The sequence below is a fragment of the Ziziphus jujuba genome, chromosome 5, assembly GCF_031755915.1.
Source record: "Ziziphus jujuba cultivar Dongzao chromosome 5, ASM3175591v1".
Classification (NCBI taxonomy): Eukaryota; Viridiplantae; Streptophyta; class Magnoliopsida; order Rosales; family Rhamnaceae; genus Ziziphus; species Ziziphus jujuba.
In genome coordinates this window covers 22,646,844-22,662,710 of record NC_083383.1, presented here as the reverse complement: position 1 = coordinate 22,662,710, position 15,867 = coordinate 22,646,844, and positions in this window count along the sequence as shown.

The window sequence follows — 15,867 nt, the reverse complement described above, 5'->3', positions numbered from 1 at the left end:
GACATAATTCAGCCTAGATGTCAAAGTCAACTCGTTATCTAATTTGCGATTAGCTTTCTTTCTTTTTGGGTTTTTATTTATTTATTTTCTGGAAAAATAACTTTAGGAAGGTTTTTATTTTATTCTGTCCATTGTAAATTAATTAATTCCTAATTTAATATAAAGGAATTAATTAATCAAACTTAGATTAGGAAAGGAAGTGTAGTTTCGGTCAACTAGGTTTCTTTATGTGTGTGGCCGGTTTTACCTAGGGTTTTTAGGGTTTATTTTGTTTCTTTCAAAGCCTATTTAAAGGCTTATTTTTTGATATGAATACAATTTTGATTTGATTGAGAAAATACTTGTGAGATTAATTATCTCTTTGTTATTTGAGAACACCTAAAACACCATTAGAGAATTGGTTGTTTTAGCTTGACTTATCAATAGGTTTTCCATCCCCTATTGTGGCGTCTACATTATACTAAGGTTTCTAACCACAGGTTGGTTAGGGGTTGAGGTTAATTCCATTAGAACTTGAACTTAATTAAAATCCGGGCTAATATAATACGGGTTTAGGAGCAGGTCGTCCTAGGTTCGTATCATTTCTCAACCTAAGCAGTCTAACTATTTAATCTACTATAATACTATCAAAACATCATCTGGCTTTGAGTAAGAAAATTTAGGTTGTGTCAAACTAATTGACTGTGCTACATCTCTATCTTTATGCATAATCTTTTCATTAAAACTACATCTTTGCTTATAATGGCTTTTCTATTATGATCATCCTAGAATTTACAACCAAAGTCATTACTACCATAACTAATAAAAGTACATTTTAGTGATTTAGGATCTAATTTATTTATAACTTGGTCACTAATATGTACATATTGGGCACAACCAAATACCTTCAAATGAAAAAAAGGCTCACCTTTTTGACACTCTATTTCTTCTAGTATTATGTGTCTAGTGGTATGATGGTCCATGGTTAATGAAGTAAGCTGCTTTGTTGATTGCCTCTACTAAAAACTACTTCAGTAGACTTGCATGTAGATGCATACTCTAGAACTTTTAAACAATTTTCTATTCAGTCATTCTATTATACCATTTGGTCGTGGTGTCCCTAGCACATTTCACTGTAATTTAATTATTTCTCGTAATAGAACTTATTGAACTTGGTGTCTTATGTGAACCTAAGTCGATTTGCTCTTAAACTCGGACTAAATTAGCCCAAATTGAAATTAAGTATAGATTCTTATGGCCATCTTGACCTCTAATCAATCTGTGATTACAAACCTTGGTATGGATCGAAGGCATCACAATAGGTTATTGAAAGTCCTATTGATAAGTAAAGCTAGAACACTTATTCTCTATTTGGTGTTCTAGGTGCTCTAAAAGAACGAAGAAAAGTGTTTCTCTCAAGTATTTTTCCAAATGAATAATAATATGTGTATTATTAAGAAAATAAGCCTTTAAATAGGCTAGAGTGACAAAAATCAAATCCCTAAAGCAATAGGTAAAATTCAGCAAATAAGACTAAAGAAAGAGTAGTTGCTGATTTTCCTAAGTCTACCCTAATTTAATTTGCACTACTTAATTCCTTAATTTTGTAAGAGGAATTAATTAATTTACAATAAGACATATTAAATATCAACCTTTCTAAATTAATTTTTCCAACAAATAATTAAATAAAAACCAAAAACAAAGACTATTTTCTAATATAAAAGTCAAATTCCAAATTTGAAAAATAGTGGACTAGCTTTCCAAATAAGTTGTCATTGTCCAATCTTCAGTTAATTTAGCTCCAAATCTGATCCAACATGCCATGTAGAATGCCTAATAGGATTAGAACTGGTCCCCAAACATTGCAATTGATTGGAATGATCAAAGTTTACTTGTAATGCAAGTAAACCACCTCCCAGCGCCAATTATGCAAAATCGGCCAATGTTGGAAGCTTGGATGCTATGAGGTGTGCTTGGGCATTCTGATGGAATTTGGTGTAGGTTTATGTTGTTGTACCCTAGAGCGCAATCATTCAAGGTGTTAGTCAAGAATGATTGTTGTTGGTTCTTGGTTCTTGATTTTGTTTTTTTGGGTTTGTTAAGGTTTTGTTTCTGGTTTTAATGGAGGTTTAGGGTTCTTGAGAAGGTTGTTAGCTTTTGGGAAGAAGAAGAAACCAAAATGTAGTAGATGAGAGAAAGAGAGCCAAAAATGTTGTTTTTCAAAATCTGTTTTTGAATATTTTCTTTCTCAACATTTTTCATTACAATTTTCATACTTTTAAATACATCAAAAAGACAATAAGGCATGCTGCCATATTGAGCAATAAATACAAAAGCATTAAAAGTAACCAACCAAGCCAAATTACCTCAACTAACTCTAATCAATGTGCTGGGCATGCAAGAAACCTTCTTTAATGGGCAGTTCAGCTTGTCTAAGGCATTTGAATTTGAAAACCAGCTCCATTTGACTTGAAAATTGGAGGGAAGCCTTTTTGAATATTAAACTATGTTCTACCCAAAAAGCAGATAAAACAAAGTCCATTTACCCATTCAAAAGTAATCAAACCCGAGGCAGTTTTGCCCAGTTTTTTGGGCAACAACATTGCACAAGGGTCAGATTTTTTTGGGCTTAACTCAGCCTTCTCAGCTCCAAATTGGGTCATTCTTTTTGCTGCTGCTTCCGCTGCATATCTAGTTTATCATATCCAAAATTCAGGTCCAAATACCAAACCTACTTCAAACGCCATCCAAGGAAGTGGACTTATGTTGCTGGAAATACAATTCCAGCAACTTGACAAAAAAGGCCTTAAGCTAGATAATGAGCTTAGGGCATTACAAAAAGGATATTGTTCTTGAACATTACAAGATAAAATAAAATGCATAAACATAAATAATTTTTGGTCTTTGATGTTGCAAAACAAAGAGTGCAAGTGTAACCGAACTACCTTGTACATTGTGGCAAGATCACCACATTTCAACACATTCTTACCTTTATCTTGACATGATGTTATGACCATTTAATGAGCTCAAGTACATTTAAACTCACCCTGTGCTACCATGGTCTTTAAATGCATCAAAACAACTTTACAGATCCATTTCTGTCTTCAAAACCTGGATGCTCAGCACAAACTTTAGAATCTTCTGATTTTAATATGCCTTCTTGATATTTAATTACTCTTTGTATGAAACTAACAAGATTGTCCTTAAACCCTTATCTTGTGCCCTAGTAATTGGCCCCATCTTCAGTTGTACAGGATCAGCACCATAGCAATTAGATGCTGGCACTGATGGATTCTCATCATTCCTCTTCTCTTGAAAGTGATTTGCCCTCAAATCAAAATCATCACTTGTAGAAAAAGGAGATAAATTAGAAACATTAAAAATAGCACTAACATTATACTCACCTGGTGAATCAAGTGTATATGCGTTTTCATTGACCTTCTCCAAAACTTGAAAAGATCCATCTCCTCGAGGCATAAGCTTTGACTTGTGTTTTTCAGGAAACTTCTCTTTCCTCAAGTGCAGCCAAACCCAATCACCCGGTTCAAACACCATCTTAGTTCGGCCTTGATTAGTAGTTTTAGCATACTGTTGAGTGCTCCTCTCAATTTTTGCTCTAGTCTTCTCATGAATCTGCTTGACAAACCCAGTTTTTTGTTTACCATCTAGCTTAGCAAGTTCAATTAAAGGCAAAGGTGTTAAATCTAATGGAGTTAAAGAATTAAAGGCAAACATTCTTCTCAATTTCTTAAGTTTCTACTAATTAATTCTCTTAACAATGTAAACAAAGTTCTATTCACTACTTTAGTTTGTTCATCAGCTTGTGGATGACAATTAGTGGAAAATAAAGTTTAGTGCCTAACTCAGCCCACAATATTTTCTAAAAATAACTTAAGAACTTAGTATCCATATCAGAAACAATTGTCCTAGCATGCCATGAAGTCTCACCACTCCTCTAAAGAACAGATTAGCTATATGAGATGTATCATCGATTCTATTATATGCTATAAAGTGTGCCATCTTAGAAAACCAGTCAACAAGAACAAAAATAGAGTTTTTACCCATCTTTGACCTAGGTAACCCCAACACAAAATCCATAGATAAGTCTACCCAAGGATAATAAGGAATATGTAATGACATATACAAACCATGTGGTTTTAGCTTAGATTTTGATTTTCTATACGTGATACACCTCTCATACATCCTCTCTCCATCTCTCCTCATATTCGGCCAATAAAAATGTTCTTATAAAATTTTTACTGCACCAAACACTACCTATTAATCCACCATCATGACTTTTCCTAGCAAGTAATTCCCGAACGCTACAACTAGGAACACAAAGTTTATTTTCCCAAACAAATACCCCTAAAATATATAAAATTTACCATAAATATATTTAGAACAATTTCTATATATATCTCACCAAAGTCACTATCGTGCTCATGAATTTTCTTTAACAATTCAAAACCAAGCAATCTAGCATTTAAGGTTGAGAATAAGACATACCTTCAGGACAAAGCATCAAGCATCAAGTACCACATTTTCCTTATTGTTTTTGTAACGGATGACATAAGGAAAAATTTTGATAAACTCAATCCAATTTCCATGCCTTTGGTTAAGCTTCCTTTGACCTTTGATATGCTTGAAGGATTCATGATTGGTATGAATCACAAATTCCTTTGGCATCAAGTAATGCTGCCGCACGTCCAAAGTTCGAACTAAAGCATACATCTCTTTGTATGCTGTAAGTCAGATAATTCAATGCCGTCCTATTCAATTTCTCACTGAAGTATGCTGTAGGTCTTCCTTCCTACATCAACACAGCTCCAATACCCTATACCTAAAGCATCACATTTAATATCAAAAGTCTTAGAAAAATTAGTTAAAATCAATAAAGGAGCATTAGTTAATTTTTCTTTCAATAAGTTGAAAGACTTCTCTTGTGCCTTTTCCCATTGGAATTCCACACTTTTCTTGATTATTTTGGTCGATGGTGCTATAATAATACTGAAGGTAAAAACTAGCCAAACCTTGAAAACTTCTTATTTGACTTCTTACTTAAGTAATAGTAGTGGGATTTGGCTATTCTTGAAGTGCTTTGACCTTGGATTGGTCAACCTTGATTCTTGTAGGACTCACAACAAATCCTGAAAACACAAGCTTATCTTGATAGAAATCACTCTTTTTGAGATAAATCACTCTTTTTGAGATTAGCATATAACTTTTCTTTCCTAAGTACTTCTAAAACTAACCAAAGATGTTTTACATGCTCATTTATATTCTTACTATATACAAGAATATCATCAAAATAAACAACTACAAATTTTTCAATGAATGGATGCATGACATGGTTCATTAATCTCATGAAAATACTAGGTACATTAGTTAACTTAAAGGGCATTACTAATCACTCATAGAAATCATATTTTGTCTTAAATGCAATCTTCTACTCATCTCCTTCTTTCATCCTTATTTGATGATATCCACTCCTAAGGTCAATTTTTGAAAATATACATGCACCATACAATTCATCAAGCATATCATCTAATCTAGGAATAAGATGCATATATTTGACAGTTATGTTGTTCATAGCCCTACAGTTTTCACACATTGCCAAGAACCATCTTTCTTAGGCACTGACAACACAGGTACAACACATGGACTCATGTTTTCTCTAATGTAACCTTTTTCAAGCAATTCACTTACCTGGCATTGAAGCTCATTTGTCTCCTCAAGATTACTTCTGTATGTAGGTTTGCTACGAATTGCGGCTCTTGGGATGAAGTTTATCTGGTGCTCAATCGCCCGAATAGGTGATAAGTCATTAGGAATCTCCTCTAGAAAGACATCATCGAACTCCTATAGAAGAGAAGAAACAGAGCTTGACAATATAGGCTCTTCAAGATTAGTTAGATGACTTAAATAAGCATCTTTATACAATGTGATTAGCATAGGTTTCGTATTTGAAAATGCCCTTGGCTAAGATAAAAGTTTGTTTTTTTCTTCTCTTTCTCTTTCTTTTCACTCTTAGGTTTAGAAGACTTATTTGAGTGGTTAGGCTCGGCCTTGCTCTTTTGTAGGTTTGTTGAAGCAGTTGGTGGTATAATAGTCTTCTCCCTCTGTTGTTCGGCTTCCTTCCTTTGTTGCATTTGCATTTGATCTCTAAACATCTCCCTTGGTGTTAATGGCTTGAGCTTGATCTTTTTGCCTTTGAATCATAACATAATGGAGTTTTCCTAACTATAATGTATAGTATTTTTGTCAAATTGCCATGGTCTTCCCAATATAATATGTCCTGCATGCATAGGTATAACATCATACAAACAACATCTACATAATTATCAATACTAAACATTACCTTAGCTTGCTTATTTATTTTCATCTTTCCACTGTGATTAAGCCATTGAAGCCTACATGGTTCTTAATGTTTGATTGTTGTCAAACCTAACTTCTACACTACAATAGTACTTATAACATTGGCACAACTTCCACTATTTATAATCATACTACAAATGTTACCTTGAATGTCACATTGAGTATGGAAGATGTTTTCTCTTTGCACCTGTTCTTCATCATTATACACCATTAAAACCCTACGTGCCACCAAACATAGATCAGCCTTTGACACCTTATGAGTTAAATCAGCATTTGACACCTTATGAGACACGGTTTCATCATGTTCTTCCTCTTCAAATTCTTCTTTAGCATGTTCAGTTTCGATTTCAGACACTTCACTGTCTAATTCCAACTCTCCATTGTCCTTCAGCACCATAATCCTTCTATTTGGACACTAGTTGGCAATAGGTCAATGACCCTGACATTTGAAAGACACAATATCATGAGCTCTAGATGCTTTAGAACCAGCCTTACCTTTCTATTTTTGTGTTTGTACAGGTTTGGCCCTTTTGTCTTCCATGGCCGAATGGCATTCCCTTCATCCTACTTTAGTTTTTTGTCTTGGCTCGAATACTGGATTTCTTGTCCAACTAGTTGAACTTGTTTTCCAGCTGCTTGAAGCTCCTCCAAACCGTGTACTACTATCCCCCCCTTCCCCCTTCCCCCCCTTTTTAAATTGGTTCTCAATTTTGATTGCTACATGCAGCATCTATTCCAATTCCACATACTGTTGTAGGTACACTTGATTGGCAATCTTTTGGTTTAAGCCTCCAAGAAACCTAGTGATTGTTGCCCCTCGGTCTTTATTCAAGCTCAACCTCATATGAGCATCTCCATTTCATTGTAATAGTCCTCTACTGACTAGTTTCCTTGAGATAAAGAATGTAATATTTGATGCAATAACATGTGATAATGGCTTGGTTCTCTTCCTCATAGCTCATTTTGTCTACCTCCAAATGGTTATTAATTCATTACAAACTCTGTTTTGGGTATTTTGTTCATTATTCCACCACTGTACATAATGTCTAAATTCCAAGGCTGCCAACTTAACCTTTGTTGTATTTGAAAAGTTATGACAATCAAAGATCATCTCCATCCATTTTTCCTATTCCAGATAAGCTTTTGGATAACTCTTCCCCAAAAAGAGTGGTATATTGACCTTAATATTTCTTAAGTCGTCATCTTCATCCATATTTTGTCTACCACATTTTTTCCTTCCTTAGAGTGCATATATGTCTTCATGCTTCTCTTTAAAATTGTCCTTAAAGTCTCCATCTTCATATTCCTCCCGATAATGTCCACGACCTCCTTTACCTTGACCACATCCTCCTTATGGTCCCCATCCTAATGTTCGGCCTTCCCTGCAAGTTCTCAAACTGGTCCATCCTTAAGTTGATTTGATCAAACTTGGCATTCATCCTTTGCAACTACTCCAATACTACCTGCATGTCCGTAGGTCTTGCTGAACTACTTGATGCCCTAGATTCCCATTTGTACCCCAAGATTCCTCTTCGATTTCTTTTAATGCTTCAATTCCTCTTTTCATTCTTGGATCTATCATGTTAGTGAAATATTGCAAGAAACCTTACCAAGTTCACTCCCTTACGTGTATCACTCAAACAAGGTCTCGTTCTCTCGTGTTTCTCACTAGTTTAAGCTTTTAACTCTCTTATAAGCTCACACTCTCTTGTGTTTTTCTAATCTAAAGATCATCTCAAAGTTCTAATAAAACATACTTAAAACATCAGTTACAATATAAGTATGTTCTAACTAAACCTATCAATAAAATAGAAGCAAGAAACAAGCAAATTTCTGAGTGAATTATAAAACCTAATTCTCGGTTTTACTATCCAACAATAAAGAAAATAATAAGGCATTTTTTGGATTCAATAAGGTAATAAACCAGAATATTAAGATACCAAAATTCAAGGATAAAATGTAGAAAATGATTTCAAAAAATTAGCAAGAACACAATTCGAACAAAATTTAAGATAGTTGTTGGTTGTAGTTCTCATAATTAAGTCTTTGTCTCAAATCCTTAAACTAGTTTTTAATCCAATCAATTAGCACACAATATTCCAATAGCCAGAAACCAAAAATGCATGAATAAACAGTAACTCCAACAATCATTATTGAATTTCCAAATCCAAACCAAGCTCAATTTTGTAACTTCTCAAAACTGGCCTTTTTTGCACATCTTTTTTTTTTTTTTAATCACAAATAGAATAATATCAACACAATTTCCAGTAGTACAATCACCACAAAAATCATAAACTCCAATGCCAAAAAAATTCTCTAATTCGTTCATATCTTCCAAGCAAAACAAATTGCAAAATTTTGGGGTTTATGCAATGTGTTTTCAAAATTTCCTCCTTTTTTTTTTTTTTTCTGAATATATGAATACAATTAATTAAGATTTAAAACCAGCAATAAAAAGTCAACAATAAACCCCATTGTCAAGAACTAATATGCAAAACCAACTAACAAAACTAATAAGCCAAAATTCCGTTAAACATAAAAGGGAGCCTTGATTTGGCTATGGCGAAAGAAGAATGATTTTTTTTTTTTGAATATTTAGAACTTGCATAGGGAGAATCAATCTTAACCTAATGTTTAAATTATAGATTAACACAAAAATGAAACAAAGCAAATAAGATGGATCAAACCTGAACAAATTTGGATCTGATACCAAATGATACGAATCTAGGTCGACTTTCTCCTAAACCTGTATTAAATTAGCCCGGATCAAAATTAAGTTTAGATTCTTATGGCCACCTTGATCCCTAATCAACCTATGATTAGAAACTTTGGTGTAGATCAAAGACACCACAATAAGTTATAGAAAGTCTTATTGATAAGTCAAGTTAGAACACTCATTCTCTATTTGGTGTTCTTGGTGTTCTAAAGGAGCAAAGAGAAATATTTCTGTCAAGTATTTTCCTAAATAAATAATAATGTGTGTATTATTAAGAAAAGAAGCCTTTAAATAGGCTAGAATGACAAAAATCGAATCCTTAAGGCAATAGGTAAAATTCGGCCCATAAGACTAAAGAAAGATTAGTTGTCGATTTTCCTAAGTCTTTCTTAATTTAATTTGCATTAATTAATTCCTTAATTTTTAAGGGGGAATTAATTAATTTATAATAAGATATATTAAATATCAACCTTTCTCAATTAATTTGTCTAACAAATAATTTCCTAACATAAAAATCAAATTTCAAATTTGGAAAGTAGTTGATCAACTTTCCAAATAAGCTGTCATTGTCCAAGCTCCAGCTAATTTAGGCTCCACATCTGATCCCGTATACCATGTAGAATGCCTAGTAGGATTAGAACGGATCACCAAACCTTGCAATTGATTGGAATGGTCAAAGTTTGCTTTCAAAACAAAATTTGCTTTTTTTTCTTTTTTGCTATAATTGTCTTTCTTAAGAGCCCTACATTAATTATGAAGTGTCCAAACTTTTCACAGTTTCAACAATCAATATTTTTCTTCTTTCTTTGATTACGATAGTTATCAGTGTCCTTAAGAAAATTACACATGTCTTTTTTCAATTTTGATTTACTTCTGCCCTGTTCATTCTTTTTACCTATGCCTATACATTCCATGTTTAATACTAATCCTTAACTGGAAAAATCCTCTTCACGCTTCCTTATCCTTTTCGTATAATTATATCAACTACTTCTGAAATCTTCAATTTTGGTCTTCTAAGCAAATCATAAATAGAAGTAATAGTACCCTTCAAACTCTCATGCAATTGACCAAGAATCAATAGGACTTAAAGTTCATCATCAAATTTAATTTGAAAAAAATTTAATTGATATGTAATATCATTAAATTTTTAAAATGTGCATTTAAATTTTCTTTTTTTTTTTGGCATTTTCAGATTCAATAGCTTCTAAATTAGACATACCTTATTTGCTACTGACAACTATTCATACATATTGAACAGGGCATCCATGAAAGACTTTATTTTGCACTTTGTTTTTATATCAAAGGCAACTTATTTTGATAAGGTTAGCTTAGTTGCACCAAGGGCTTTATGATATAGCAAATTTATTTCTTCTTTCTTCATCTCCATCAGATTTTCTCCCAAAGATAAATGCATATATTTCTAATATAGGTAATCTTTCATTTGCATCGTTGGAAAATCGAAATTCATACTAATGAATTTATCAATCTTTGATAAGTCCTTCTCTAAACTCATTTCTCCTTTTCAAATCATGAGTCAAATCCTCCAAATCTTGCTTTGCAAGCCAAGGCTCTAATACTAGTTACTGTACTCTCCTTAATTCTTTAGAATTTTGGGATTTGTGGAACTAGAGAATTAAACATAATAATCAAAATACATAGCATACACACAAACATCATAAATTAAAAGAGAAGAGATATAATGTGGTTCGATAATCAATTTGATCTCTATATACACAAAGCACACTGAAAATAAAAAAGTCAGCTAGTAATATATTCAAAGGCTAACAATATTGAAAACGCTTAAGTTTGCATAAATTGAACTCTGAAGTTTGAAGTTGCTTGAATAGAACCGTGAAGTTTCAAATTTGTTACAAATCAGTCAACTGACCAATGGTGTTAATTTTACCGTTAGACATTAGCATGATATCATGATGATGCAATACAAGTCAAAAATATTTTTTTGAAAAAATAAATTTTTTACTTTTCCATTCCAGAAAAATAAAGTGTTTTTGGACCTAAAATTAGACCAAAAACACAAAAATAAAAATAAAATTGAATTTTTGGTCTATTAAAAAAAATTTTGGTTTATTATATCAAAAATTAAATAAAATATTTTTTACAACACCAAAAATTATTGATACTTTTTTACGCCTAAATCAGAAAATTTTAGACCAAAATTAAAAAAAATAAAAATTAGACAAAAATAAAAATAAAAATAAAAATGGAAGTTTTGCCCTAGTAAAAGTGTTTTTATTAGAGAAAAAATTAAATAAAATAATTTTATTAGATAAAAAATTTGTAATAATTTTTTTGAGTGAACTATAAAACAATTAAAAATAGACAAAAAGAATAAAAATTGAAATTTATTTTGTTCTTATATGAAACTAAAAATAAAATTATTATTATTGATGTTATTTTTATTATTTTTATTTGGTCTAATAATAAAAAAAAATGGTTAATTCTATTTCTACTTTCTATGGTTGTTTTCTATGGTTGTTTACTTATTGTAGAACCGAGTAACTCACAAATGAGTGTATATAGATTTACTGTTCTTTTCTTTTTAGACTTAAATTAAAAACCATAAAAGTTATTTATTTATTTATTTATTTTTAGCTTTTTGTCTAAGTTTTGGTCAAATTATGTTTATTTATTTATTTTGGACTACATTTTTTTTATGGTTTGTGCATAAAAAATATTATTAATTTTTGGTCTATTAAAATTATTTTATTTAATTTTTGGTCTAATAAAATATTTTCATTAGATCGAAATTCCAACTTTGTTTTAAATTTTTATTTTTGGTCTAATTTGATGTGCTCTAATTTGAGGTTCAAAAATATTTAATTTGTTTTAAACTTTAGTTTAAATAAAATAGGATTGGATATAGTTTTCCAAGTTAAAAACTATAAATATAAAACGAAATGATAAAAATATTATTTTTTTGAAAAATTATATTTTTAATTTTTTTTTATAAAAACGAATTATGACATCAGTATGTTGGAGTTATCTAACAATAAAATTAACACAATAAAATTAACACTGTTAATTAATTAAACTAATTTACAATAATTTTGAAATTTTTAAAATTCAATTCAAGTAACTTAAAATTTCAGATTTTAATTTGCATAATTCTAAATTTCAAGATATTATCGTATGTTGAAATCTCTTTTCTCTAATTTATGGCGGTTTTTTCTCTCTATTTTTCATCACACGAGCACGAGAGAATACAAAAAGCTAGATATAATAACTTAGAGATATATGTGTCATCTTTTCTTGTGAGAAATAGTGTGGAAACTCTCATAGTCGTCTGGTTGCTTACCATGTATCATCACTATTATTGTCCTTGTCGTACCAATTCCATTAAATCACCACCTGGACCTGGTGGCAAATGATCCTTAAAATAAAAATATCATTAAACATTATCTTCTAACGTGATGCCAAATTTATTAGGCCCCATTTTGCTTTCCAGATAAATGAGGAAAAGGATGGGACCCCTTACTTGCCATTAGTGAAAAAAGGTCATTCATGGAGGAGTACATGATTTAGTGCAACTCTACTGGGCTTATCCCCAGCAGAGAGATGTGACATTTCGTTTTTGTTTTATTCTTTTTGTTTTTATTAATAAGATGATCATTCCTTTGAAAGTGATTGCAAATATTAGGTCATTGTCATTGTCAACACCTCATTTATCCGATGAATTACTACTTCAAGTTCCACTCATGGCACTAGTGGAGAGCTGTCTAGCTATATATAATTTAGAAGCCAATAACAAAGCCTATTTGTCCCTTTTATTAGCAGTCCAGTGACAAATAGTAGTTTTTTTAGACAATGATCTAGCTAGAAAAAGGTTTAGATAATAAAAATTTTGAATTTTTGAAGATCATCATAGACCCTAGTTTTGAATGTTCTAATATATCAGCATAATGAGCACTTTTTTAGACGGTTCCATAATTTCAGCACTCTCATTATTGTCTTCAATAACTAGAATCTGTCACGAAAGCATTTATATTTCAGAAAAAGCAGATTTTTTGTTAGATAATATTACTTCCGTCGAATTAAATAGAACGCTATTTGTTACAATTGATTATTTTCATCGTTGTCATTAATAAGCCATTTAAATGGTAGTATAAAAAGATTTATTTTTCATATTATATTTTTAATACAAAAAATTAATATATAATTAATTAAAGTTAATTAACAATTGTTATTTCAATAATAGTGTCAGTGATAATTATCATCACTGATGATAAAAAACAAATCTCAATTAAATGTAAAACACGAAGACAAAGTTATTATTTCTAATATTTATTTTCCTTCAAATTCACTGTTGCCAGATACATGAAATGATAAAGAAAAAGAAAACTATCTTATGAACACCAATATCTTTTATGATGATAGCTAAATGCGGGGGATTCTTTGTCTGTGAAAGATAAGACATGGTTTCACATCAGGATATACGGCCACATTATAAACCAGACTAATTGGCTAGCTAGAATCGTTGGCCTCCATTTTTGAAATTAATAAACAAAATCATTTTCCGGGGGACACAATACGCTGGGCACTAGCCAATGGTCCTGTACATGGTATTTGCGAAATATATAGAATAGTGGGGGGGAGGGGGTGGGCTTGGGGAGGAGAGGAACGAAGTTAGAAAGCTTCAAAACTGTATCTTTTTGTGTATTAAATCAAGGGCAAAGGATGGAAACTATTCACATTATTAATAGATACACTGTATTCTACAAATATTCATATTGAATCTTACTTTTACTTTCTACATTTATAAAATAGGAAATATTACATTAGAATCCTTGAGGTTTGCATTAATTATAATTTAATTTTTTAAGTTATAAAAATTACAAGTAATATGCTAAGGATGTGTGAATAACATTATTTAAAAGGTATAAATGAAATAATTAAGAAGGAATATGATTAATTTTTGGAATCTAAATGGAGGTTGATGATGATATTTTTTAAAATTAAAGGAATTAATTTGTATTTAAGTCAAACTTCAGAGAAAATGTATGCAATTAACCCCACAAAATATTGTCAACCGGATGATATATGTTTGACCTGCATATATACATTGGAGGTGATATACGTTTCTCTAGATTATACAATCCAAATTCATATTTTTATCTATCACTAAAAGAATGATATTTGTATAGTTGAAGATACCAATTCGTCTGGCATATGTAAACTAGTAGGGGCTGATCCAAATATTTTACTAAAGGGGGCCGATTTATAAAGCAATTTTTTTTAGTAAAATTCATTTCTATAGACTCTCTACTACTAACGGAACGAGTTTTGAATATATTAAGTTAGATAGAGATAAAACCATTATAATAAAAGATGGAAATTATACTCCGCATTATTTATTCATTTATTTTTATTTTTTTGATATTGAAGGTGGAGGATTTGATTTCTTAAATCAACTGTTAAATATTTTATTTTCATAATAAATAAGCGATTTAAAAGAACAAACATTGATTTTAGAGTGTAAAAATATTAATATATCAGAAATTTTGTTAATTATTATTATTACTTTTTTTCTCTCGAGGGCCAATTATATACATATATATAAATGGGGCAAAAGTCATTAAAGATGTATGTATAAAAGGTGGTTTTCAATTTATTTTTTATTTTTTATTTAAGGGGGGCATTTTCTTCTATATACTAAAATACATATATTTTTATGGTTTACAAAACTTGAACCTATGTTTTTGTGTGTTATTAAGATCATGGTATGTAATCTTAGCAATATTGGTCCATCCTATACATATACATAACCTAAAAGATATTTATTTAAGAGCTCAAGAATATTATATAAGTAAACTTACTTTATTACTAGTATTTTCTCTATGAAAAGCCTTTTCTCATGATCACCATGAGTTTTAGGTGTTCTATTTAAGGGGAACGTAATCATGGAGGAAATTCATTCAATTTTCAATAAAGTTTATGACTTACGTATGCTGAAAGTAATTTATTTGGTTGTTTCAAAATCCCTTCAACCTAATGTGGAGGAGAATTATGCTTTTGAGTCTAAGTTTTTAATAGTTAGTCATTTTGATAAGCAAGCACTAACAAATATGATGAATTGGTTATGGCGCCCTACTTGTCCTGTTGAATTTCATGAGTTGTCTGAGAATGGTTTCATATATAAATTTAATTCTTTAAAGGAAAATGAGAATGTTTTACGAGGAGCACCATAGCATTTTGATAAATTATTGGAGTTACTAAAGAAAGTGGGAGATAACAATGCAATTGTTGGATTTATATAAGGCTTTATTTTGTATCTAGGTGCATCAGATTCCAATTTCTTGTATGAGATTTATATAAGGCTTTATTTTGTATCTAGGTGCATTAGATTCCAATTTCTTGTATGACAGAAGAAAACAGGATAACATATTGGTAAGAAGCTTGATCAGTTGTTATGTGTTAATTTTGGTGAAGGTGGTAAATGCTGGGGTCGATATTTACACTCGTGACTGAAAATTAATGCATTATAGCCTTTATTTTGGTGTTTAAAGTTGCAACTGGAAGATGGTGAATGCTTTTGGGTTGAGTTTATATATAAGAGGTTACTAGATTTCCATTTCATTTATTATCAGTTGGGTTATCAACAAAAAGAATCTACAATGGCGTTGGAAGATGCCGAACCTCAATATGGTAAATCGATGTGAGATAGACCTATGGATGTTCCGAATTAGGTGAAGAATTTTGAATTATAGAAAGGAAGGAAATCTTAAAAATGGACTATTATTGGTCAAAATGAAAAAGGTGTCTGCCTTAACTACTGGATG